The sequence below is a fragment of the Notamacropus eugenii genome, chromosome 7 (genome assembly GCF_028372415.1).
Source record: "Notamacropus eugenii isolate mMacEug1 chromosome 7, mMacEug1.pri_v2, whole genome shotgun sequence".
NCBI lineage: Eukaryota > Metazoa > Chordata > Mammalia > Diprotodontia > Macropodidae > Notamacropus > Notamacropus eugenii.
The window spans coordinates 5,857,880-5,869,079 of NC_092878.1; positions in this window are offsets into that span (position 1 = coordinate 5,857,880).

Sequence of the window (11,200 nt, forward strand, 5' to 3'; positions counted from 1 at the left end):
TCCCAAGATTGCTTAACTATAAGCCAGATCTTTATTTTTTCATAAATTCATAAACAGAATTATGTTTAGTGAGGTTACAGATCAAACTACATAGAGGACACACAATGAATTAATTTTGAAAAGAGATTTACATGTCACCAAAGTAATCAAGAAAACTTAAACACCATGAAACAAAAGGCCAAAACAATGCTATAAGGATCATCAAGTATCCTAGTAACCTATTCACAATGTCCATTTAATCAATATATTTGAGTCCCAGATGTCTCTGGTCCCTAGATATCATCTCTTGGACAGTAGATTTCCTTCTCAGAGCAGCTCTGAAGGGAGCTCTCTTTCTCTGGTTCCAAATCACCTGTAGAGGTTCTGAGATAATTCTGCTAGTAACAAGACAATACAATTTAGGATAACCTCTTACACCTGGTTCTCCAAACCTGACATTTCAGATAATTTCAGTTTCTTATATACTTTTTTGCACTTTCTATCTTTATCTAAATGTTATTCCTGATATAAGAATATGAAAAAAATTCACAAGGGTTCAACTATAAAATGAATTCTTTTGTCTTGATCAGACAGATATTTTAAAATGGGAAAATAATTTCACTTTCTTTACAATTATCAATACAATTTTATGTATGTATGAAAAATCCTTAATTCAATTTTGAGAACTGTTTCCTAAAACATATTCAAAGCCTGAATTTCCATACCAAATACATTTGCAAGTCAATCATTTACATGTATATATTGTTCTTAGAGAAAACATTCTAATCCTATACCAAAATTAAGGGAATTGAGGGATCAGGAAAGCAAATGGTTAATTGTGGGAACTGAGTGAAGTACATTGTTCACTATATCTTGTGACTCAATTCTGGAGCTAGCTCAGTTCCCTTTCTATTCAATAATAGCTCTAGTCCAACTTCTGTCTAGTGAGAAAACTATATTCAGTTGTGGGAACTGGGAGAAAAATTTATTGTATTGTTTGAACCTAGCCCTGTATGTCTGGAAAACTAGATCACCTCTCCCTGTTGCTTAGGGACCCTTAACCAAGGACCTAGGTTATACTGACTGGAAACTCAGATCCAGAGATTGATGCAAGAGGTTTTCTCACAGTTATACATCTCAAGGAACCCATGTCTTATCTGAAAACTGGCCTCATACTCATCAATCAGTTGTTGTTGTTTGAGTGTTCACAGACACCAGGGAGAATGAATCTATTTCTGAATTCAGGGAATTGCATCTGCTTGCTTCCCCCTCCCAACTTTAAAAGTCCCCAATTTTCATCCCATTAGAAATCAGATTACTTAATGTTGTATTGTTTCCTTTTAATTAATTAACCTTACTTGATTGTTTTTAATGTATAAAAAAGTCTGTCTCCCCCTGTATTCTGGCTTAAGCTGAGGGGATCTGACCCTGATTTTTTGGGCAATTGGCATGTATTTCTTAATCAATTGATATGCTCAGACAATCGAACCTTTGTTCCCTCAGTCATTTCTTCTTTCACCCACTGTACCTCTTTATACAACTTGGTTGTTTCATTGCTCCCAGGGGCTCAGTATGTTGACTCTGGACTTAGTAAAGAGAGCTGTTTACCTTGGACCACTGCCACTTAGAACTCCCAAATTCAAGTGATCTGCTAGGCTTGGCATCCCAGACAGCAGGAATTAGAGGTGTGCACTACCACATCTAGTTGCCTTTTCTTCTATTAAGAGGTTACAGTCTCTTGAGCTCTGTCTAGACTAAGGCAACAATAGAGAAAAGAAAAAAATAAGTGGGGGAAGAAGAATAAAAAGGAAAAAAAAAGAATTGCATACCAGTGAAAGTATAGGGAAGAAGATACATGAAAAAAATGAGAGGGAGGGAGGATCTGTGTTCAGATCCTGCTCTGCAGGATTACACTACCTGTGTAATGATGAGTAAGCCATAACCAATCTGGGCATTAATTTCCTCATTTATAAAATAAGTGGGTTAGATTGGCTTTACCATTTTCACTGTTCCTTACAGTTCTAAATCTATCATCCTATGAAATCATCATGGACTGGTAAAAAGGTTTTGCCAGAACTGAATAAGCTGTCCCCTCGCCTAAGGGAATATGTTGTTGTTTGTGTTAGACCATGTGTTGGTGTATAGATTATAAATGATAGATGTTTGGATCCACAAGGTATCTTAGATGATCATATCCAGTTCCAAACCAATAATTTTACAGAAGAGGTATCTGAAGATCAGAGAAATGCGTTAATTTTCCTAAAGTTGCACAGCCTTTTAATGGCCAAGTGGCCTGACTTCACCTCCCTTCTCATAGTAATGGTCTTCCCTTTTCCTGACACTGATAATTTCAGCATCTACATTTTGTGCAATGGATTTTTTTGAACCAAAGAGTTCAAATAAACAGTACTTTCATTAAGAATATGTCCCAAAAAGGGGCTGGGCCAAGATGGCAGAGTAGAAAGATGGATCTGCTCTAGTTCTACCTCCATAGCCCATAAAATACCTGTAAAAAATGACTCCAAACAAATTTTAGAGCAGCAGAAGTCACAAAACAACAGAAGGAAAGAGATTTCTGGCCCAAGAAAGCCTGGAAGGCCAACAGGAAAGGTCTATAAGACTGGGCATGGAGCAGAGCAGAGCATGGCACAGCTCTAGCCACATGATGCTTCATGGGCAGGACTGGCGCAGGCTTCAGGGTGCAGAATCATGAAAGGCAGCTGTGGTTCCCAGATTATTCAACCCACAAACACCAAAGACAGCTTCAACAGTCAGTAAGAAACCTCTTTCACCTGGGTGAGAGAGGCATGTGGATCTGGCCAGGGTGGCAGCAGTCACTGCAGCAGCAGCATCCACTTTTGTAGCCTTGACCTAAAGACCCTGGGGGAATCGAGTAACTGATCTGGATCTCAGCCCTGAGTGGCAGTCCTGGGGTGAGGAAGTAGGCTGGCATGGTGGAGCTGGTGGAGGCTCTGGAGAGGGAAGCCTATTTGCAGATCCTGGGTAGAAAGGAGTACTTGTGGTTGCTCATAGATCAGAGCACAGTCCAGGAGAGGAGGAAACACCTCTCCCTTGATTATGCCACCTTGGAGGAACTGAGAACTTACAGGTCCCTGGAGTATAACCTCAACTTGACAAAGGACTCAAAAGTTAGGTAACTGGCTGGAAAAATGCCCAAAGGGGGGCGGAATGAGACTATAGAAGGTTACTTTCTTTGTGAACAGGTATTTTCTTCCTTTTGGATGAGGAAGAACAAAGCATACCATCAGAGGAAGACATAAATATCAAGGGTTCTATCTCCAAACCTCCAAAAAAAATATGCAATGATCCCAGGCCATGGAAGAGCTCAAAAAGGATTTTGAAAATCTAGTAAGAGCGATGGAGGAAAAATTGGGAAGAGAAATGAGAGAGATGCAAGAAAATCATGAAAAGTGAGTCAACAGCTTGCTAAAGAGACCGGGGGGGGGGGGGGGATACCATAAAAGCTTAAGAAAATAACACCTTTAAAAATAGACTAAACTAAATGGCAAAAGAGGTCCAAAAAGCCAATGAGGTGAAGAATGCTTTTAAAAGCAGAATGGGCCAAATGGAAAAGGAGGTTCTAAAGTTCACTGAAGAAAATAGTTCTTTAAAAATTAGAATGGAGGGGCGGAGCCAAGATGGTGGAGTAGAAAGGCACACATACGCAGTCTCCCCACACAGCCCATAAAATACCTGTAGAGAGGGACTCTCAACAAATTTTAGAGCAGCAGAAGCGGAGAACAACAGAGTGGAGGAGATTTCCAGCCCAGGGTGACCTGAAAGGCCAACGGGAAATGTGGATTGCACCGGATGTGGAGCAAAGCCCAGTCCAGCCTTGGCCTCATGGTGTGGCTTGCAAACAGCCTTCAGGGGCAGAATCTCCAGTTGTGGAATCCCCAGTTCCAGTAGCAATGGTTCCCAGATCCCTCAACCCACAGATGCCAAAGGTCAGTGACGGGGTTTTTTCAGCTGGCCAGGAAGAGAGAAGGGCCTTCCCATAGCTCCAGCAGTAGGCAGCAGCCACAGAGGCTGCACAGCAGCCCATACAGACTGCTCATTGTTGGAGCGTAAAAACTCTTGGGGGCACTGAAGAGCTGAGTCTTACCTCAGCCCTGTGTGGAGGCCCTGGGCGAGCTGGTCTTTGTCTCACACTGAATGGCGACTCTGCCCATCCAGCTCATATGAAAATCAGCCTCCAGTGCTGACTTGGCAGAACTGGAGGACAGGTGGCTGTGGAGAGGTAACTGCTAAGATTCTGGGCACAAAAATCCCTCTCTGCATCCAGACCAGTACACAGTTGATTGTGCCACCTTAGAGGAACTGAGATCTCACAGGTTCCCAGAGTACACCCTACTCTTGACAAAGGACCCAAAAGTCAAGTAATTGGTTGGGGAAAATGCCAAAAAAAAAAAAAGGGGGGGGAAAAATAAGACTATAGAAGGCTACTTTCTTGGTGAAGAGATATCTTTTCCCATCTTTTCAGATGGGGAAGAATGATGCTTACTATCAGGGAAAGACATAAAAGTCAAGGCTTCTATATCCCAAACATCCAAAATAAATATTCAATGGGCTCAGGCCATGGAAGAGCTCAAAAAGGATTTTGAAAATCAAGTAAGAGAGGTGGAGGAAAAATTGGGAAGAGAAATGAGAGAGATGCAAGAAAAGCATGAAAAGAGGGTCAACACCTTGCTAAAGGAGACCCCAAAAAATACTGAAGAAAATAACACCTTTAAAAATAAGCTAACTCAACTGGCAAAAGAGTTTCAAAAAGCCAATGAGGAGAAGAATGCTTTCAAAAGCAGAATTAGCCAAATGGAAAAGGAGGTTCAAAAGCTCACTGAAGAAAATAGTTCTTTAAAAATTAGAATGGAACAGATGGAGGCTAATGATTTTATGAGAAACCAAGAAATTACAAAACAAAACCAAAAGAATGAAAAAATGGAAGATAATGTGAAATATCTCATTGGAAAAACAACTGACCTGGAAAACAGATCCAGGAGAGACAATTTAAAAAGTACAGGACTACCTGAAAGCCATGATCAAAAAAAAGAGCCTAGACATCATCTTTCATGAAATTATCAAACAAAACTGCCCTGATATTCTAGAGCCAGGGGGCAAAATCAATATTGAAAGAATCCACTGATCACCTCCTGAAAGAGATCCAAAAAGAGATACTCCTAGGAACATTGTGGCCAAATTCCAGAGTTCCCTGGTCAAGGAGAAAATATTGCAAGCAGCTAGAAAGAAACAATTCAAGTATTGTGGAAATACAATCAGGATAACACAAGATCTAGCAGCTTCTACATTAAGGGATCAAAGGGTGTGGAATATGATATTCCAGAAGTCAAAGGAACTAGGACTAAAACCAAGAATCACCTACTCAGCAAAACTGAGTATAATACTTCAGGGGAAAAAATGGCTTTTCAATGAAATAGAGGACTTTCAAGCATTCTTGATGAGAAGACAAAAACAGAATAGAAAATTTTACTTTCAACCACAAGAATCAAGAGACACATGAAAAGGTCAACAGGAAAAAGAAACCATAAGGGACTTACTAAAGTTGTACTGTTTACATTCCTACATGGAAAGATAGTATTTGTAACTCTTGAGACTTTTCTCAGTACTTGGAGGGATTATACACATATATGGAGAGGGCACAGGGTGAGTTGAATAGAAAGGGATGATATCTAAAAAAATAAAAAGGGGTAAGAGAGGAATACATTGGGAGGAGAAAAGGGAGAAATGGAATGGGGCAAATTACCTTTAATAAAAGAGGCAAGAAAAAGCTTTTTCAATGGAGGGGAAAAGGGGGGAGGTGAGAGGGAAAAAGTGAAGCTTACTCTCATCACATTTGGCTTAGGGGAGGAATAACATGCATACTCAATTTGGTATGAAAATCTATCTTACACTACTGGAATGTAGAGGAGAAGGGAATAAGTGGGGAATTGGGGAGGAGGGCAACAAGGGAGAGCAAATGGGAGGAGGGAGTAATTAGAAGTAAACACTTTTGGGGAGGGACAAGGTCAAAAGAGAGAATAGAATAAATGGGGGACAGGATAGGATGGAGGGAATATAGTTAGTCTTTCACAACATGACTATTATGTAAGTCTTTTGCATAACTGCACATGTATAACATATATTGAATTGCTTGCCTTCTCAGTGGGGATGGGGGGAGAGAAAGGAAGGGGGAGAAGTTGGAACTCAAAATTTTAAGAATGAATGTGGAGAATTGTTTTTGCATGCAACTGAGAAATAAGAAATACAGGTAATATGATATAGAAATCTATCTTTCCCTACAAGAAAATAGAGGAGATGAGGATAAGGTAAGGGAGGGCAGATTGTGGGGAGGAGTAATCAGAATACATGGTGTCTTGGAGCAGGGGGAGAGGAGAGATGGGGAGAAAATTTGGAACTCAAAATCTAGTGTAAATGAATGTTGAGAACCAAAAATAAATAAATTTTTTTAAAAAGAATTAAAAGCAAATGGAGAAGAAAAAAAGACAATATGTTCCAAAAAAAAAAAAAAAACAAAACCCAACTCAATAGAATCAGCTCCCAGGAAGTTAAAAGTTCAGGAGAAACAAATAAAAAGTACAAGCAAAAAGGTGAAAAACATTGTGGTCTCAGAAATTCCCTGTCAGAGTGTTACAGCTAATTTTACATACTCCTCACCCAAAAGGGTCCATAGCCAGTTCTCGGATCTATCCATCATGAGGCAAAGTTAACCCAAACTGTCCTAGGTCTATACCACAGCTTCCTTGCTCCTAACAGTCCCAGCTAGTGTTGTGGGAATGTAAGAGTCTCCACCACTATAACCTGGCCTACAACACTTGGTCTCCCGATGCTTGTGTCTCTCCTATTTCCTTATAAATAGATGATGTTGTTTAAGGCCTTCTTCCCCCCAGTCTCAGATATTATGTCAAGGTCTTCTCTTCTTGTCCCAAGAGTTGTTGGGTGGCATGATGTCAGTTCAGTTTCAATGGGTGTTGTGGCAGTTGGTGATGATGAGGTGGTGGATATACTGAGATTTTGACATTTAAGGGGCCAAACACATCCCCCAAGCACGTGGCTTTGTTTCCTCAAAGATAAATTCCATTAAGGTAATTCCTAGTATATGTATGCCTTTGGGATCCAACCCCTAGTTGAGAGAAAGGGCTGCCTATTTCTTCATCGAGATTGCTGTCTGAGAGGCCAAGACTCCAGGTGACAACACTAGGCCCTAGCTTGAAAACATTGGACCTCCCTAATGATGTCAAGCCTGCTTTTTGTTTTTGTCTGAATGTGCCTTATCCTCTATGTCAATTCATACAATATTTAGCACCTGAGACCTTGCTTCATTCCACAATAGATATGTTCAGTGAGGGCCTCCACAGGGAGAAATGTAGCAATCCCAATCATCTGATTTCAGAGCTAAAAGAAATTTCAGAGGTCATTAAGTCCAGTACCTTCCTTTTACCCATAGGGAGACTGAGGCTCAGTGAGGGCAAGTGATTGGTGGATCTGGCACTCAGCTTGCCAGATGAAAGATATAACTAGTAAATTGACATGAAGGAACCGAAATCCATGTCTTCCGACTCTTAATGAATCAATCAACAAGCCTTTATTAAGCATTTATTATGTGACAGATCCAGTGTCTACTAGGGATATGAGGCAAGAGGGGTCTAATGCCTGCCCTCAAGAACTTCCATTATGGAAATGACATTTGTATCTACTTTCTGTATATTCTATATACATATACATGTGCATATATTTATACATAAAATCTATATCTACCTTTCTATATGTTTTCTATAACTACACTGATATCTTTCTACATATTTTGTATGTATGTAATACACATATAGAAAAATACTTAGAAAGTAGAGTCTCTGGTGATATAGTATAACATATACGTAAATATAAGTATGTACCAAGTATGTAGAAAGTGGAAGATGATTTTAAAGTCTAGTGAAATGAAAACGTGGAAGTATAAGGAGTGCTCCCCATAAGCTAGAGTGAAGTGTCTGATGGAAGACCTGAACCAGGAAAGGGAGTCCAAGAAAAGCCAAATCCTGAGGGTGTCATTAGCTAGCTAGAAAAACCCTGTTCTCTGTTCTAAAGAACGTGGCACCTCCTGCTAAGGAGATGCCAAGCCCCAGAAGCAAAGGGCTCGGTGGATAGGAGAGAACAAAACAGGGAAGGCTTTCTACGGGCAAACGTTGGTTGCTATTATTTTTGCTTCCTCTTGACTTTTCTAAAAGAGCTGAGGAAAGCCTACATTGACTTTAACCCAAAAAGCATGACACTGTTTGCTTCTCTTTCAAAGAGAGATAACCAAGGATTTTAGCTGAGGCAGAATCTGGAGGCAGTGGAGGCTACTATGGTGAAGCAATATCTGGCATTGGAAACTATGAGATCATCAAAGCAGTGTCTGGCAGCACAGACAAGTCCAGAAGAGATTGCAAAACCAGTGGCTCCAGAAGTAAAACCACCTGTGCCTGGCATATGTCTACTCTTCTCACTAAAACTATTGCATTAGTGACAGAGTACATGCAGGATTATAGGGGACATATTTTGTTGCCAATTTTTTTTATTATGCTGTTTCATTAAATGCCTTTGCTTTAAATTAACTATGTCCTCAGGGGAACTAGTAAGTGTAAACACATTGGCAGGGGCTCCTAGGCTGTGGTTACAGAGATGTAGAGGCATCAGAAAGATCTGAGGCTAAGTCCTGCTTCAGATACTCACTAGCTGTATGATCCTGGGCAAGTCACTTAACTACTGTCTGCTTCAGTTTCCTCCATTTTATAAAATGAGAATAATAACAGCACTTGCTTCCCAGGGTTGTGAGGATCAAATGAAATATTATATGTAAAGTGCTTTGTAAACCTTAAAGCCCTTCATAAATGTTACTATTCCCATATTATTATTGCTATTGCTAGGGAGCTCAAGGCTTATCCTCTGAGCTAAGAATAGGTTGTCTCTAGGTGCTACTGATGAACATATATGCATATCACATGTACATATAATATTCATGCATGTCATATATTAATCTGGATACTTCATAAATACTTCACCAATGCAAGTATTGCAAAAGTGCAAATCACAACTTGTGTGTTCCTGACCATCCTAAGTGACTCTTAGACCTGTCATCCAATAAATCCCACACAGGACTCAAATTCAACAGGCTAATTGTCTTTCCTCACTTCTCTTGACATTGTGCATTGTATGCATCAGGTATTATTACTTTATGTCATTTTCCCATCTTACCTTCTGGTCATGCATCTCTCTAGTACCCTACTTTATGTGGTGCCTCCCACCAGGGTAATTTTTCATTGATGATATGTTACTTCCTACTTCAGCCCACCCTAAACTTTTTCTTTGTCTTTAAATAACACTCAGCTTCAGTTGTTGGAGCACTTGGTATTAAATGACTGTGGGCTCTGCCCAGTCTGTGACCTACCTTATCAGTGCCACTGCAAACAACAATGATTCCATATTCCGAGTCAGCAAGGGGAGGAGATCCCCTGGGAAAAGCCATGCCCAGATGCTTCTTAAGCCAGTTCTCTGTAGCACTTCATCATTTGTAAAGGAACATTTTTCAAATGACCCAAAGAAATCCAATCCTGTCCACAACACATTTATGGAGGAAGGGAGCTGAAGTCTACAGTGGTTAAAGGATTTTCTGAAGCTCACCCAGTTTGGACTTAATCCCAGGTCTTTTACATAAAATTTTCCAGTCATCTCATCATCCTGCAAGACCACATCAGCTTTGGTACTCACATCTCTTCAGTCTCCTCAGTACCCTCTGCCCTTTTGATTGGTGGGCCAGAAGATCTTCTCCCAAATCCTCCATTGAAGAGGGGTCACAGATTTGACAACTCTTTATTTCCCTCCAGCTGTACTTTTTAAACTGTACTCCTCCAGATCCCTGCTAGCAGGCACCTTCTTACCCATCCTAATTTTCATCTTTCATTTGTATGTTGTCTTGCCAATTAAATTGTAAGCTTCTTAAGGGCAAGGACTATCTTTCCTTTCCTTATTTGTTTACCACCAGCACCTAGCTCAGTGCTTGGTATATAGTAAGTGATTAATACATGTTTATTGACTGTATATCAAGTCCAATGTTCTTCCAAATCAATATGCATTATGATTAGTATGTATCCATTGACACCAACATGCTTCAGATGAGTATGGTGATCAGCGAAGAAATATAAAGACCAAGGGTTGGAATTCAGTGGTGCACCAAAAAGTAGAAGTATCATGAAAGAAATTTGAAAACCCTTGCTTTTTCCATAACCATGAATTTCCAAAAACATTCCTAGCTTTGGGAGAGGATATTCAATGTGACAAACCTAGAATCAGAGCAAGCATAATCTCACTCTAAGGACCAATTAGCTCACAATATTCCCTATACATTTGAGACTGAAATGAAATGTATTTGTGAGTGAGAAATGTATTTCTAGTCAAATGAGAAAGAGAAGGAAAATTCAAAGACAAAAGATCTCTGACAGCACTCTCATTCATTCCTCAAATCCAAAAGAGTATAGGTGGCACTCTCCAATATTCCCAAACCTAAGGGTCTTACAGGACTCAATTCAATTCAATTCAACAACCATTTTTAAGGGTTTAGTATAAATAAGGCACTGAACTAAGCACTGGAGATACAAATTCTTAAATCAAAGAGTTCCTGAAATCAAGGTGTTTACTTTCTTTTAAAAATATTTTTGAAAATTTCATTCTCAGTTCCAAATTCTCTCTCTCTCTCTCTCTTTATCCCTGTTCCTACTCCTTGAGAAGACAAGAAATATGATGCCCATTATAGCTACAAAATCATGCAAAACATATTTCCTTATTAGCCATGTCACTGGGAAAAAAAAGAGAAAGAAAGAAAAAATAATAATATATTTCAATATGCAATTAAGAGTCTATCAGTTCTTTATCTGGCAGTGGATAGCATTTCTTTTCATCGTGAGTCAGCCTCATGCTTACTTTCTACTTGGAGTAAAAGAGGGTAGGTTATGACATGCTCATTTTATTAATTAACAGTCATAATATTAAGCCTCAAGTACCTTAACAGATAGACTATGTTGTGTAACTAGACAACTGATCTCAAAGTAAGGATGACCTGGGTTCAAGCCCCGTCTCTGACATATATTGGTTATGTGATTCCTGGCAAATCACTTAATATCTCAGGGCTCCAAAGTCACAACCTATAAGC